Here is a 15,093-nt window from a genome sequence, read left to right on the forward strand (position 1 = left end):
GGCAATGTTTTGTACAAAGTAGTTATTACAGCTTCACCCTCGAGACAGCACTATGATCTGACTAACAAATCACTAAAAGTTCCGAAAATCTCGAATGCAGGGCAAACGGTTCGACAAGTGTAACTTGTCTGAGTAAAAATGTTTAACTATCGTGATCTAAACCGGGAGTGGTTTCCTAACTTTAACTTCGTGTTGGTGTCTTCAACAGCGCAAATGATGTAAGTACGGAAAGTTTATCTAATAATAAGAGTCGCCAAAGCTCTGAAACTATGTAACCGTATATCTGCATTGCAATTAGCTTCTACGAAAACATTTACTACAAATATTACTCTGTAGTCAAATGAACTAGTAGAATGTTAAAGGAGTGATAATATCTAAACCTCAGTGCAACCTTACGGGAATTGATAACTTTTCTTAATCACGTCTCTGTAATCAAATTAACAAACCCAAACTGATGTAAAATTCCACTTCAGCTTTCCGTTTTTCAAACATATTATAAATTACGCCAAGAATGCAGTGCAACATCATTACCTGAAAAATCTTCATTTCTCAAACTAATCTTTACCTAATCATATTCCCAAATTTCAACATCTTCTGTATCATTTCTCTCTGCTCTGCAAGATAGTTCCAGACCGCTCGGTAGCATGACCAATATCAAACTGCGTCAGCAGCCTCTCTTATAATGCTACAGCAACGACGATGCTCTAGCTACCAAAGAACACATTGCTTTTAGTCATACCGCTGTGGTGTAACATTTCGGCTGTACAGAATCTCTGTTTGAAAACATACAATACACAGATATGAAGACTGCACATTGAATGAAAATAGAGCTTACATCACATTTCTTGGTATTTTCATAGAATGATTGCAATAGACTTTACGTTGCCTTTCGTAGTAATTTCCAAGAATGATTTGCCTGTCTAACGCACCGGCCCCTAACGATAATTATCGAACATGCGAATCGATGTCGACTACGCGACTCTAGTGGCGCGAATTATGGAAATGTTTAGCGCGTTGCCAGTGGAATATAGTTTATCGTTTCAGATTGTGAAGAGCAGTGAGTGAAAGCGTAGCAATATCGAGTGCCGTTAGTCTCATATGGTGAAACGAAATTCCTCGGTTATGTAGTGTGGAAAGCTGTAGCTCTTCAGCCAGCCGTTGTGGCCGAGCGGTTCTAGGCGCTTCAGTCTGGAACCGCGCGACCGCTACGGTCGCAGGTTCAAATCCTTTTTCGGGCATGGATGTGTGTGATGTCCTTAGGTTAGTTAGGTTTAAGTAGTTCTAGGGGACTGATGACCTCAGATGTTAAGTCCCATAGTGCTTAGAGCCATTTGAACCATTTTTTGTAACTCTTCCAATACCTATATTTCCACAAACTGACGTAGCGTGGAAAAATTTGATCAATTCTAGTGTCCGATTCCACTCGTCGGCTTTGAGAAATGACGTCATACCTAATTCAGAGGGGCTACATAGAGGAAATCTTTGAAAGCAACTGACCATATTCGTAAGCAAAAGAATGTAGCACACGATGAAATAACAAACACCGCTCACGTGATTAATTACTGAGCCACAAGTTATACCGATAAAAATTAAAGGTAACGAGAATAAATAAGTGTAGATAAACAGAAGTACTCATGTCTGTAGTAAATTATTATCGTAATTTATGCGAGTAAGAAAAGCGCAGAGAACCATTAAATCCAGTACAGTATAGCACATGGCGAAGTCGTAATATTATGAATCAGCGTTAACTTTTAATACTAATTGTTAAATCTAACAGCACGAGTACACAAGTAACGAAAATTGACAAAAAGTAGGGTCTAATAAATCCTGGGATCGGTCACAGGAACTGACCTATATAGGTTAATTCTAGTTGCCGGTTCCAACCATTCCACGTTTCGATATGTAGATCGTTTTAACAACAAGTGTGTGCACTAAACTGTTACAATGTTTCTACATATGGTATTGCAATCTTTATTATTAAGAAAAACAGAAATTTGGAATCCGTACCTACAATATTTATAGGTTTTTCGTAGTAGTTCAGAGATCAATAACAAATCTAGAAATCCTACAAAAACATAGTCCACAGATTTACTGCAAAACTGTCCACAATTATGAGCCATCGAAAACCTGTAATCGGTAAATAGAACTGACTTCCTACATAGGTCAATCCTCGTTACTGATTCCAGCCATTCGTTGATTCATTAATTAGATCGTATTTTTAGCATGTGTGCACTAAAATGTAGGCTACTCTGACTTTTGCATTTCTTATTGTTCTCTGAACTACTACAAGAAAGGTACTAATACTTGAAACGATAAATAGAATTAACCTACGAAGGAAGTCAGTTCCAGATATCGATCCCAAGTTTTTGTTTGTACCGCAGTGGTTTTAAAGAGAAATTACAAATCTAGAAATGGTATTACATTTCAGTGCTCACAGGTGCAAAAATAATTTACATATGAATCATTGAGCGGTTGGCATCTGTAAGTGGAATTACCTACATAGGTTAATTCTAGTTATCGATTCCAATTTTCTTTATTTTTGTAGCTATTCGTTTGTCCTGTACTGGCTTTTATTTCACAGTTTAATGTGTCGGTTTCTCCGTTTTTTGTGCTACTATTTTGCATTTGTTGTCATTGATTGAATTTTCCCTGTATTCTCATACATTTTAGTTTCTCCTTGCCCAGAACCCCCACTTACCTGCTCTTCTCCCTTTAGATTCAGACATTAATATAAAATTAACACTATTATATAACAGTAAGACTTGCAGAAGTGCTTGACTGTAATGCAATTTAAACGTCCTTTGTGCATTTCTAGTCGCATAAATTACGAGAATACTTCTTACCCGACATGAAAATTTTGTTTTTAATTGTTTTTATTAATTATTTTCGTTATCTACAGTTCATTTGGATATAATTTTTGAGTAAGTAAATAACTGCGCGAAAGTGTTTGTGTCAGTAAAGCACTACATTAATTTGTAATTTATTGCTAACTGATGAACTTGCGTCATATGTCGTTACTCTAGTGAACGCTGTAAAAATCATCCACAGCTCTGGCCGCCAGAGTCGTGCAGTCGACATCTAGCCGCATGTTCGATATATATCGTCTTAAGGCCACATGTTCTATAGGCAATCATTCTTGGAAATTATCATTTTCTTGAATACCGAAAGTAAACTAGAAACCTTACAAATGGGATCTATCTGCTGTACAACTGATGTAGTGGCCAGTAGGTAACATGAAGGTAACCATTCACAGCTACAGAAACTATAGGCGTTTACGTCAATTAACTAGAGAAATAATTCTCATGAAAGAATAATTTGTGTGCATGAAAAGGCTATCCATTGTTAGACGAGCTGGAGTGTTGCACTCTATGCATTTTGTACCACATCGCTCCACAGGAAGACGGTAATAAATTAGTAGAAGCAAGTACCTTCTACAGTGGCAAGCTGCGCTTGATTCATTGTCTTTGAAGAAGAATTTACGTTCTGAGTCTGCAGCTGATAAACTATATCTTCTGGAAATACGTAGTTTACACTCCTTCACTTCATTGTTTTTATTTTATATATTCGTATTTCTTTTCTGTTTTTTTCGAGTAGAGTCAAGATTTAAACTGGAGTTTTATACAGTGTAACGTCAATAATTTTTTCACTCTTAAGTAATACAACAATAGATATTGTTAGCTGATTATAGAAAAACGGTTCTTTTCACAGAGTAAATAAATATAGGCACGTCTCCATGTTAAGCAAGAGAACAAAAAATTCGAACCCTCAAAAGACGTCGTCGTGTACTTTGTGACAGCGAATTTTGGAAGTGTTTCTCATGCTGCAGAAAGCATAGTTTTCTTTGATACTTGATACAAGGAAGTAGAAAGTTCAGGAAGAGAAGCTAGCTAAATTTTGCCTTGGTATAACTTCCGTGGAACTAAACTCTCAAGGGCGTGCAGTAGCGAAAAAAGAGGTGAAACCGCAAAGTTCACTACGTATATATATCAGTTGGTGAAGACTACAGGAGATAAAATCAGAAAACATTTGGTATATTCTTCATACGACTAAAAGTTGGGTAAAGCATTTAGATACAATAATAACACAACAATTACACGTGGAATGTGATCACATGTTTCAGAGGAAGAAAGCATACTGCAGCAATAAAGAAGTGATTAGTGACATGTATAAATTTTTACTTTACACACAAACATCGTAACAAATACCACACTATTTCGAACAGGAGAACGTTTTTACTGTAATAATTTCGTTGATACCTCTACAGCTTTAATATAGCCTCCTTCACACTTGTCGAATCATATTGTGATGACGACCATAGTTTGGAGGTGAACTATAGCGCTATGCATACCTGTTTTTGCTCCCACACGATAAGCCACTGTATATAATGTTTAATACCCTTGTTTTTTTGTAATATGCATTATGTATGGTGGCTTACAGAATATCCAGAACAGCTCGACCTCTTCTCAGAAGAGACGTGTGGAAGAAACCTGTATCTTCTCAGCACATTTTATGCGCCATGAATATTTTTAAAGTGATATCTTCCACATTATTAAGCATAGAGTAAGAAGTTGCGAATCCCGAAAAATAAATAACAAGGTTGGGCAAACATTTACTCCAAGTTTTCTAATTATCTCTGTTAAAAAGAAAGCTTCTGGATTAATAAAAAGTAACAATCACAGAATATGCCACGCTTACGGAATTAGAAAATATTACAATATGGCAAAGCAAATAATAATCATAGTATCAAAGTATTTTATGGTGTCATGATTGTTATAAACAGAAATATGAGAATGTACTTATCTATTGCATTCATTTACAACTTTTTTGTTATAACACTGCAAAACACAACAAAACATATCATGAAGCATAACTTTGATTGAAGAAATTGTTTAGCATAATATCACAAATAGTACGTAAATTTGTAAAAAATATAAAGTAAAAAACACGAAAAAGCACTTCCTCGTTTAAAAGGAAATACAGATTTTTTAAATTAATTTCTAAATTTTATCAAACCAAACTGATGTGGCAACTTTGACAAATATTTTCCTGGTGGTCTTTGGACTCTGGTTTCGAACAGACACAGCAATCAAAGGATTTTTTCCGATCTTATTTTCGAATGCAATGCAAGCACCGTCTCCCTTTTTTTCTTTTTATTCTGATCGTTTCTGGTTGTACAGATGATCTTGGAATATGACTCACAAAATGTGTCAAAATGTGTTCAATGTCTATGCGAATCTTCTTGGGTAAATTTTTTCTCTGGAATCTGTCCTTCATTTATGCTTCAACCTTCCCAAAAAGCACTGCCTTGAGAAAATTTCTTAGGCTGTTAGTGCCACCATTCCCATTATACAAGAGACAGGCGTTTATTCCTGACGCATCTAAAACCAGGTACATGTATCACATTGTCCAGTTCCTGGGTTTTCGATGTGTGGTCTTGTTGTGGCATAGAACATCAAAGACATCGACACCCCCTTTGCTATCATTGTAGAAATTTCTTTGCCTTCTCATCTACTTCATGTGATCAAAAGTATCCGGAAACCCCCAAAACGTACGTTTTTCACATTAAGAGCATTGTGCTGCCACCTACTGCCAGGTACCCAATATCAGTGACCTCAGTAGTCATTAGACGTCGTGAGAGAGCAGCATGGGGCGCTACACGGAATTCACGGACTTCGAACGTGGTCAGGTGATCGATGTCACCTGCGTCATACGTATGCGCGAGAGATTTCCGCACTCCTAAACATCCCTAGGTCAACTATTTCCGATTCGATAGTGAAGTGGAAACGTGAAAGGGCACGTACAGCACAAAAGCGTACAGGCCGACCTCTTCTGTTGACTGACAGAGACCATTGATATTTGAAGAGGGTCGTAATGTATAATAGCAGACATCTATCCAGACCATAATTCAGGAATTCCAAACAGCATTAGGATCCACTGCAAGTGCTATGACAGTTATGCGGGAGGTGAGAAAACTGGGATTTCAGGGTCGAGCGGCTGCTCATAAGCTCACACAACATGCCTGTAAATGCGAAACGATTCCTCGCTAGGTGTAAGGAGCGTAAACATTGGTCGACTGAAAAGTGGAAAACGTTTTGTGGCGTGACGAATCACCCTACACAATGTGGCGATCCGATGGCAGTGTCAGTAAATTTCGGAGCCGGTAGTGTTACGATGTGGTCGTGTTTTGCATGGGGGGGGGGGGGGGGGGGTGGCTTGCTCTCCTTGTTGTTTTGCGTGGCTCTATCACAACACAGGCCTACATTGATGTTTTAAGCACCCTCTTACTTCCCACTGTTGAAGAGCAATTCGGGGATGACGATAGCATCTTTCAGCACGATCGAGCACCTGTTCATAATACACGGTCTGTGGCGAAATGATTACACGACAGTACCATCCCTGTAATGGACTGGCCTGCACAGAGTCCTGACCTGAATGGGATGCTTAGAAACGCCGACTTCGTTCCAGGTCTCACCGACCGATACCGATCCCTCTCCCCAGTTCAGCACTCCGTGAAGAAAGAAGTGCCATTTCCCAAGAATCCTTCCAGCACCTGATTGAACGTATGCCTGCGAGAGTGGAAGCCGTCATCCAGGCTAAGGGTGGGCCAACATTATAATGAATTCCAGCATTACCGATGGAGGGCGCCACGAACTTGTAAGTCATTTTCAGCCAAGTGTCCGCATACCTTTGATCACATAGTGTATTTAACCTATCTCATGCATCGTTGACAAAAGCGTAACGTTTTTATTTTCCTTTTGAACGTAACCTGTTAATGAATACGGGTGTAGATACTGTCCTATTTTGGGTTTGAAGCTGGGATTCTGGGATTTCCGGTTTATTATTGCGTAAGGTTCTAATCGTTGTCAACTTTTTGTCAGCCAGTTCGTCGGCTACTTCACAGGAAGCAAACCAGTTTTCCATACTAATGAACCGGTTGGTTCCGTATACAGGGTCACATAATTTCTTCACATAATATGCAGGAATTAAAACACGTTTATCTCTCGTCTTTTCTCACAAAAACGTAATACATATTCGTGTCACATAATGAAATTATCTTTAGTCTATATTTGTCCGGCTTGCTCGACAGCCCCATTTTGAATGGGCATCTGCCTCGGAAGCCAGGGAGTGTTTCGCCAATGTTTAGGAGAGCAGAGGGGACGTACAGTTCTATTGACTATGTTTGACAAACATACACCATAAATCGCCGAATGCAATGAACTTGTCTCCCGTCCTTCTTTGCAGTCTAATATGTTGGTCATAATATCTTAGATTGTTTATCAAAATGTCGCATCGGTTTTTCGTAGGGTCCCGTACACTACAGACCACGTATCAGTACAATTGACGTGGTCATTTTATAGAGCTCCTCTCATAAAAATTATACTAAGTAATGCTTTTGATTCGGTTTGGTAGGTATCTCCAATATACCTTTCCTACGATGTCTATTTTACCCTTGAATCAGCAATTTTTTGTTCGTGTACGTAACTATTAGTGAGACCATGTCACTAGTAAACAACAGTTCAAATACTTTCAGGGTAGAAGTTTCGTCCGTTACTTCGCCTAGTGCACCATGTATTTGTACCGCCATATTCTTTGCTGGCACCATCGACACTTTGTTACGGATGGGGTGTTTGTGCCAACAATCCCAATTTCGATTAACCACAAATGGCGTTACATCGAATTCGTAGTCCTCTTTATCGTTGGTGATATGACCATCTTCAGGATCTCTCACAACTTCATCCGAGTCACTATAATATTTCACCCTCTTGACGCTCAAATTCCCTTGTTATTTTCTCTAGCGATCTTATTATTTTGTTAGAAGACATTTTATTTTTCTGCAAAAGAAAGTACCAACTATTTTGTAAACAAAAAGAAACTTAATATAAATAACAAAGCGGGGTGATTTTCTACCTTGAATGATAAATTTCACTATTTACCTGTTCAAGGATGATACGCCTGAGATATTACAGCCTCCTCAAAATAAACAACAATACTCAATGGTTAGGTAAACAATTACCCCCGCCCGAGAAGGCAGTTGTACCAACACAGGATAAAAAAATTTATGTGGACTGCGGAAATTTTTTTACCCCACTTTGTTATTCTAGGGTTAAAACATAAAACATTCATAGATTAGAGTGGCGCAGTATTAACTCAATTACCCTTTCATAGACGTAACGAATTCTCACAGTTCTAGGGCGTGAACGTAAAACCTGAAGTCCAGCACAATTTCGGCAAAGTAATTTCAAGCAAAGGATAATCCGAAATTGGAAACATTCCGATTGATCTGTAGCTAAGGCCTTGAATGTAAGGTTGAAATTTCGAAGGATCGGGGTTAAGTTCCCCACCGGGAGTACCAAGTCCAGGATCATAATAGTAAAACACAGTGGTTTTCAAATCAACTCTCGAGTTCACCATTTGCCTGTACTCTTCCCCATAACTCCCTCTCTACTAGCTGGAGAGTTTAATATGTTTGTATGACTTCCATGATTACTGCAGTAAGTACAGATACTGCGTACGGTGTTTTTTTGTAGCCAAAGCTATAGCCTTACACGAAAATCAAATGCCATGGAAGGATTTAGGGTAAAGGGTGTCCCACAAAGATTGCAATTTTTGATTTCATGGTAACGTACAATTTTTTACGTGAAGTTAATTTACATATTATTGCATGTATGCCACCTATCATTATAAAAGAAATACGATATTACTCAAATGGCCTTCACAACTCATCAGGCGTAATCTTCATCTTCCTATGAAATCTTCCACATCTTTCCACATGCTTGCTCCTCTTGTTCTGAAATTACACTGTGATTGTCGGCGTTGAGCTCTGGAAATCATCATGGTTTGTTGGCTTACACACAATATTTCAAATACTACAACAGCAAGAAATCTCACGGTGTCGAATCACAATATCTGGGTAGCCAATTCACGTCATCGGAGCAAAAATCCCGGCCAGGGAACTTGTCCCATAACAAGTCCGTTGTTGCAATCGAAGCGTGAAGTGTTGCAGCATCTTGTAGAAATCAAACCCCTTCAGCGTTCACACGATCTAGCTCTGCCTAGTAAACCTCCATTTAACACATTGCGGTAGGGCTCGTTTATTAACACGTTTCCGGCGCCATCTTTGAGGAAGGACGGTCCAGCCACGGCCTCAGCCCAAATGCCAAAGAACAACATGTATTCCAGTAATTATTACAGTAAATCACAATTTTTTTTCAGGAGGCATATTGAACACAGAAATACAATGAGTCAATTATCATGAAGTACATTATAATACAATCAGCCAAACAATCGCTCGTTGCGGATCTAAACGCTTCTTCGCAATTACTCGAGGGTTTACCGTGCCATAAGCGCTGCGATTTTGCTCCTTCAACAAACCATTCAAGAGAAGGTTCCCCTCATCGGCGAATGTAATTTTCTTTATGAAATTGTTGCCCCCTCGTCGTTTCGCGAACACGCATTGGGTATAAGCTCTGCTTTTTCGTGATTATTTGGCTTCAGTCCCGTTTAAGTAATGATTTAACCGCCTTAAAGACGCAGGTGCTGGTTCTTGAAATATCCAGATGCTCTGTTCGTCGACGAATAGAATTCACCGGACTCAACAGTAATAGAATGTCCATAACCGAATTGATTCAAATTTAACTATGAGTCTTATAACAGTGGACTTATTCGGAGCATTATTCTGACCAAACATTCCACAGAGTTTTCGAATAGTTGCTACACGACAATCGTCACATTGGTAATAAGTTTTCATTATGACAACAAGTTATTCCGTTGTGAAGGTCTGCGATACTAATCACGGAGAAACCAAATGAAAATTAATCTTTTAGAAAGCGTTCTGTCGTTGGAGCAATGCAACAATTGGTGGAAAAAGCTAAAAATCAAATAAAAACAGGCTTCATCGCGTTTCCAGATTTTCATTCGTTAGCAACCGGTTTCGGCTCTTTCCTCAGACAATCTTTATCACCGCCATTGTGACTGCTGGCAGCGGCAGAAGGAGCGAGATCCATAGAGATCAATGACATCCTTATTTGTCGGATCTCGCTCCCTCTGCCGCTGCGTGGAAATGCGTGCAGATGGTCTGAGGAAAAGGCCGAAACCGGTTGCTAACGAATAAAAATCTGAAAACGCGATCAATACTGCTTTTATTTGATTCTTAACAAATTAAAATCGTGCGACGTTCACTGTTGTCGACTTACTAGAACAAAAATGGCTGTCGCTTCAAAAGTTACGATCTTTGTGAGACACCTATAGCTTCGCATAAGGACCGTGAAGATACGATGCGAGAAATTAGAGATTGTACGGAGCCTTTTAAACAGTCGTTTTACTTTGCTCTATTTGCGAGTGAACAGGAAAGGAAGTAACTGGTAGTGGCATGTAAAAGAGATAGCTATTCTTCCATTAAAGAAAGGCGAACCTTATTTCGTCTGGTTATAGCCATTGTCGTGTGGAACACAACGTAGAGTTGCACAGGATTAGTGACATTTATACTTAGCGATTATGCTTCCATTTTGTAATTAAAATGACATTAGAATCGATCCTTATTAAAACTAACTTCAAATCTTCAGGTTTATTTGCGTGGTAGGAATTGTGCCGACGACCATTCCGTAATGTAGGATAGAAGAAAGATCATCGTCTGTCGCAATATCATCTGTATTTTATTGCAGTTCTAAATTTCGGCGAACATGGAGCTGTAATCAGTGCTACAAATAGGAAAATAGCGCAGGAGTAATACACTGAAAAAGCACACTAACCAAGAACCATGTCACAGTTTGCAAAGTGCCAGCTCCACAATTACATACCGTATATGTTACAACGGAACATATTACAGTATAACTTAGTCATGTACAAGCATATGTCAAACTGAGGCTGTTCTTAACAGATCCATGCAGGTAGCTTGCTTTGCACCATGCTGGATGGTTAGCACCCTCGATTTTCATTTTCCATATGTAAAGGTGGGTTAAGGATAGTTGGAACGCCATATCCCGACAATGTTAAATTTAGTGACTTGGCTTCCCTGTATTTCAGGAACCACGTAGCGATTGACATGAAACTTTTACAGGAAATTAAACTGTTTGTTCTCAATCTACTGAACAACAACAATTGCATTTCAGCCACTGCCTTCGGAAATACAGTTTCTTAGTTACACAGTTAAAATTTTGTGTACTTTTCTTGTACGTTATCCTAAATAATCTTAGTTATACATAATATTATTTTCTTACGTTGACTGGCATACTCTCTTTCAAATTCTGAGTTGGCTGGGGTAAAATACAGGGAGCGAAAGGCTATTTACAATTTGTACAGAAACCAGATGGCAGTTATAATCGTCGAGGGGCATGAAAGGGAAGCAGTGGTTGGGAAGGGAGTGAGACAGGGTTGTAGCCTCTCCCCAATGTTATTCAATCTGTATATTGAGCACGCAGTGAAGGAAACAAAAGAAAAATTTGGAGTAGGTATTAAAATCCATGGAGAAGAAATAAAAACTTTGAGTTTCGCAGATGACATTGTAATTCTGTCAGAGACAACAAAGGACTTGGAAGAGCAGTTGAACGGAATGGATAGTGTCTTGAAAGGAGGATATAAGGTGAACATCAACAAAAGCAAAACGAGGATAATGGAACGTAGTCCAATTAAGTCGGGTGACGCTGAGGGAATTAGATTAGGAAATGAGACACTTAAAGCAGTAAAGGAGTTTTGCTATTTTGGGAGCAAAACAACTGATGGTGGTCGAATTAGAGAGGATATAAAATATAGACTGGCAATGGCAAGAAAAGCGTTTCTGAAGAAGAGAAATTTGTTAACACCGAGTATAGATTTAAGTGTCAGGAAGTCGTTTCTGAAAGTATTTGTATGGAATGTAGCCATGTATTGATGTGAAACATGGACGATAAATAATTTGGATCAGAAGAGAATAGAAGCTTTTGAAATGTGGTGCTACAGAAAAATGCTGAAGATTAGATGGGTAGGTCACATAACTAATAAGGAGGTACTGAATAGGATTGGGGAGAAGAGAAGTTTGTGGCACAATTTGACTAGAAGTAGGGATCGGTTGGTAGGACATGTTCTGGGGCATCAAGGGTTCACCAATTTAGTATTGGGGGGCAACGTAGAAGGTAAAAATCGTAGAGCGAGACCAGGAGATGAATACACTAAGCAGATTCAGGAGGATGTAGGTTGCAGTAGTAACTGGGAGATGAAGAAGCTTGCACAGGATAGAGTAGCATGGAGAGCTGCATCAAACCAGTCTCAGGACTGAAGACCACAATAACAACAACATATTATTACTCCCTGAAAATTTAAACAGTCTGCTCGAAATGATTTCTGAGATTTAGAGAAAAATGCAACAGAAAATGTAAGTTTTCAGGAACGGCTTCTAAAGTTTCAAAAGAGTATTTCTCACTTAATATGCGCTTAATTTTTAATTTTTTGTCTCTCAGAAGCACCCTGAACAATACTGTGTATCATCCTATTGATCTTTTTCCAAATTTTTTCTTCTTTTCTTTTTCCTGGACTCCTTAGTGGCCAACAGTGCTGCATACTCTGCTTTATCAATGCGAACCTCATCAATCCGCTCAAGTTCTCTGATGCAATTTTCTCCAGGATTAATGCCCAAATGCTGTAGCACTTTCACCCATCAATGTCGCCATCATTAAGAGCAATAACAGTATCACTGATCCCCACTTTAGTATCTTCATTCCAAAAAAACATATTTTGGTAGGCATGTCCATATAAGATTATTGGACGAGTCATTGGGATTTTGAGTCTGACCATGCAGACACTTCCTCAATAATTCAGGATTTGCCAGGTCTCTGTAAATAGGTTTCATGGTATACATGACTGATGCTGGGATGGAATGTTTATAGTTGTAAGAAGTGTTTGAGTGCTAGACATTACGGTAATTGCACTATGAATCAGGTGCATGAGGGCAAAGGTGGTGTACTGGTTTTTCATCAGTTGACTGTCTGGGGAAGAAGGTAGCTCATACTGCCTGCTTCATTTTTAACAAATTCTCAGTATTATTTCTAATGGCCATCCCATAACACTGCTGCAGTTCATCAATAATTTAGTCTGTCAGCCTACATCTTATGGTTTTACCATCAGAAAGTTTCTTGTCTCTCAAACTTTGTTTCAACTTCCTCAACCTGGTGCCCATCCTCTTCTGGACATGACCAACACATTACAGTTTTGTGATAATCTTCTCACCATAAGGTTGAGCGGCTACTACACTGTTATATGTTTTTGAGTCTCCATCACCTAAGAATTTAGTGTAAAACACTCCCATTTCGTTCAAAATTCGACTAAAAATATCAATAGTTGCAGATGCCTCAAAACCACCACTTGTTCCTTCCTAATTTCTGTCACAGATATGCCCTTCTTCATTCCCTGCTTTATGCTTATAACAATGTTTCGCTAAAATCTGGAAATATATTACCTTTCCAGTACACCACACTGGTCACCGTAGCAACGTTATTCTTAGAACTGTAGCCGCACTTCTGCCAAGTGCCATCAAAAGGTATGTCAGTCATACTATTTTTTATTTCAACAGCTTCGTTTGCAGCACCTTTCTTTGACTCACATGCAACGTATTTCACAGCAGCTCCAATAAATCCTGCATACTTGTCAATTTTACCAGGTGGGTGTGGCATATACATCACGGCACACATTGTTCTTGCTTCAGTGTGTCCTTTGTCAATAGCTCTCAATTCATAAAACCATCAAACATTTACTTCAACATTATTATCTTTACACTTATCAGAATTCCAAAATGAATGAGTGTATTTACAACTAGCACAATTAATGATAAGTTTCTCGGCTGGTACATTTCATACCTTACAGTCTTCATGTAAACTAACTGGCCCTCTACATATTTTACAACACACACAGTCACCCTTGTTAGGATGTGTAAATCTATCAGAATATAACCATTTACATCACTTGCATTTGAGAGAACTGTGTATCAAAAGATTTTATTTTGATCTTTGAAGCGCTAATGGGTGTTACTCTAGATACTGACGAGTTTGCCTGCGACTTCACACGCCACATGTTCAACATAATGTTTCCCTTTATTCGAAAATATATTACCATGAAACCGTTTCTTAAAAAACACTTCGTTTTTGCGTCGTACTTCACTTTTTGAGAGGTTTACCCATGTATTCGTTACTTTTCCTCAGAAAAACGTTAGCATTTCGACATACAACGAATGTTAATGCTATGAAACAATACGATACTGTTTTCTACAGCAATCCACAGGTATCTATATAAAAAATTACCGTTAAAGAGATTTTGAAGTAACGCATGTAAAAATTTTAACATTTTCAAGTGGTGTACATTATATTTAAATAAGTAAAATAAAGTACTTCCCATTCGAGTTTATAAGAGATTTGTATATCATTTTATTTGGAAAATTGCAAATTTTATAATGAAATAATTATCCGAAAATGTGAAAACAATTTCTGTTCTAACTCCCCTTAAGGCAAAAATACTTTATACGTAAGAATAAGACGAATTCAAATAATAATTATTGTGAAATACAATTTTGTCAGATGTATGAGTTAAAATAAGCATTGCAATACTTTCTAGACCATTATTGTGCATTAGAATATATTAAAAACTTCAATGAAGTATTACACCAAGAGCAACAAAAAGCTGTAAAAATTATGATTTTCTTTTCTTTGCTCTATTTATAACGCAAAATTACAATACCTCGTCACCAATACAAATGCAAGCAGACACCGTGTAAGGGAATTTTGAAAGCAGTGTCATGGATTTCAAGCAACGGTAAAATTCACTACAGCATTCACATGTGCTTGTCAGCAAACATCAGTTAAACATGAACGGCATATATTGCTGTTACGAGCAACAATATGAAGTGCACATTCTATGAATAAATATAACTTTGCTTTCTATTTAGTTAAATACGTTGTCTCTTCACAAGGTATCCGATCTACTTATCTAATCCTTACCGCTCCTCTGTAGCAGCATATGTCAAAACATGTTCTTGTCTGAGCTGTTAACCGTATACGTTTCACTGCCGTGCAAATCTGTACTACACGCAAATACCTGCAAAAAAGATTTCCTAATATTGGCCCTTATATTTGA

The sequence above is a fragment of the Schistocerca cancellata genome, chromosome 9, assembly GCF_023864275.1.
Source record: "Schistocerca cancellata isolate TAMUIC-IGC-003103 chromosome 9, iqSchCanc2.1, whole genome shotgun sequence".
Classification (NCBI taxonomy): domain Eukaryota; kingdom Metazoa; phylum Arthropoda; class Insecta; order Orthoptera; family Acrididae; genus Schistocerca; species Schistocerca cancellata.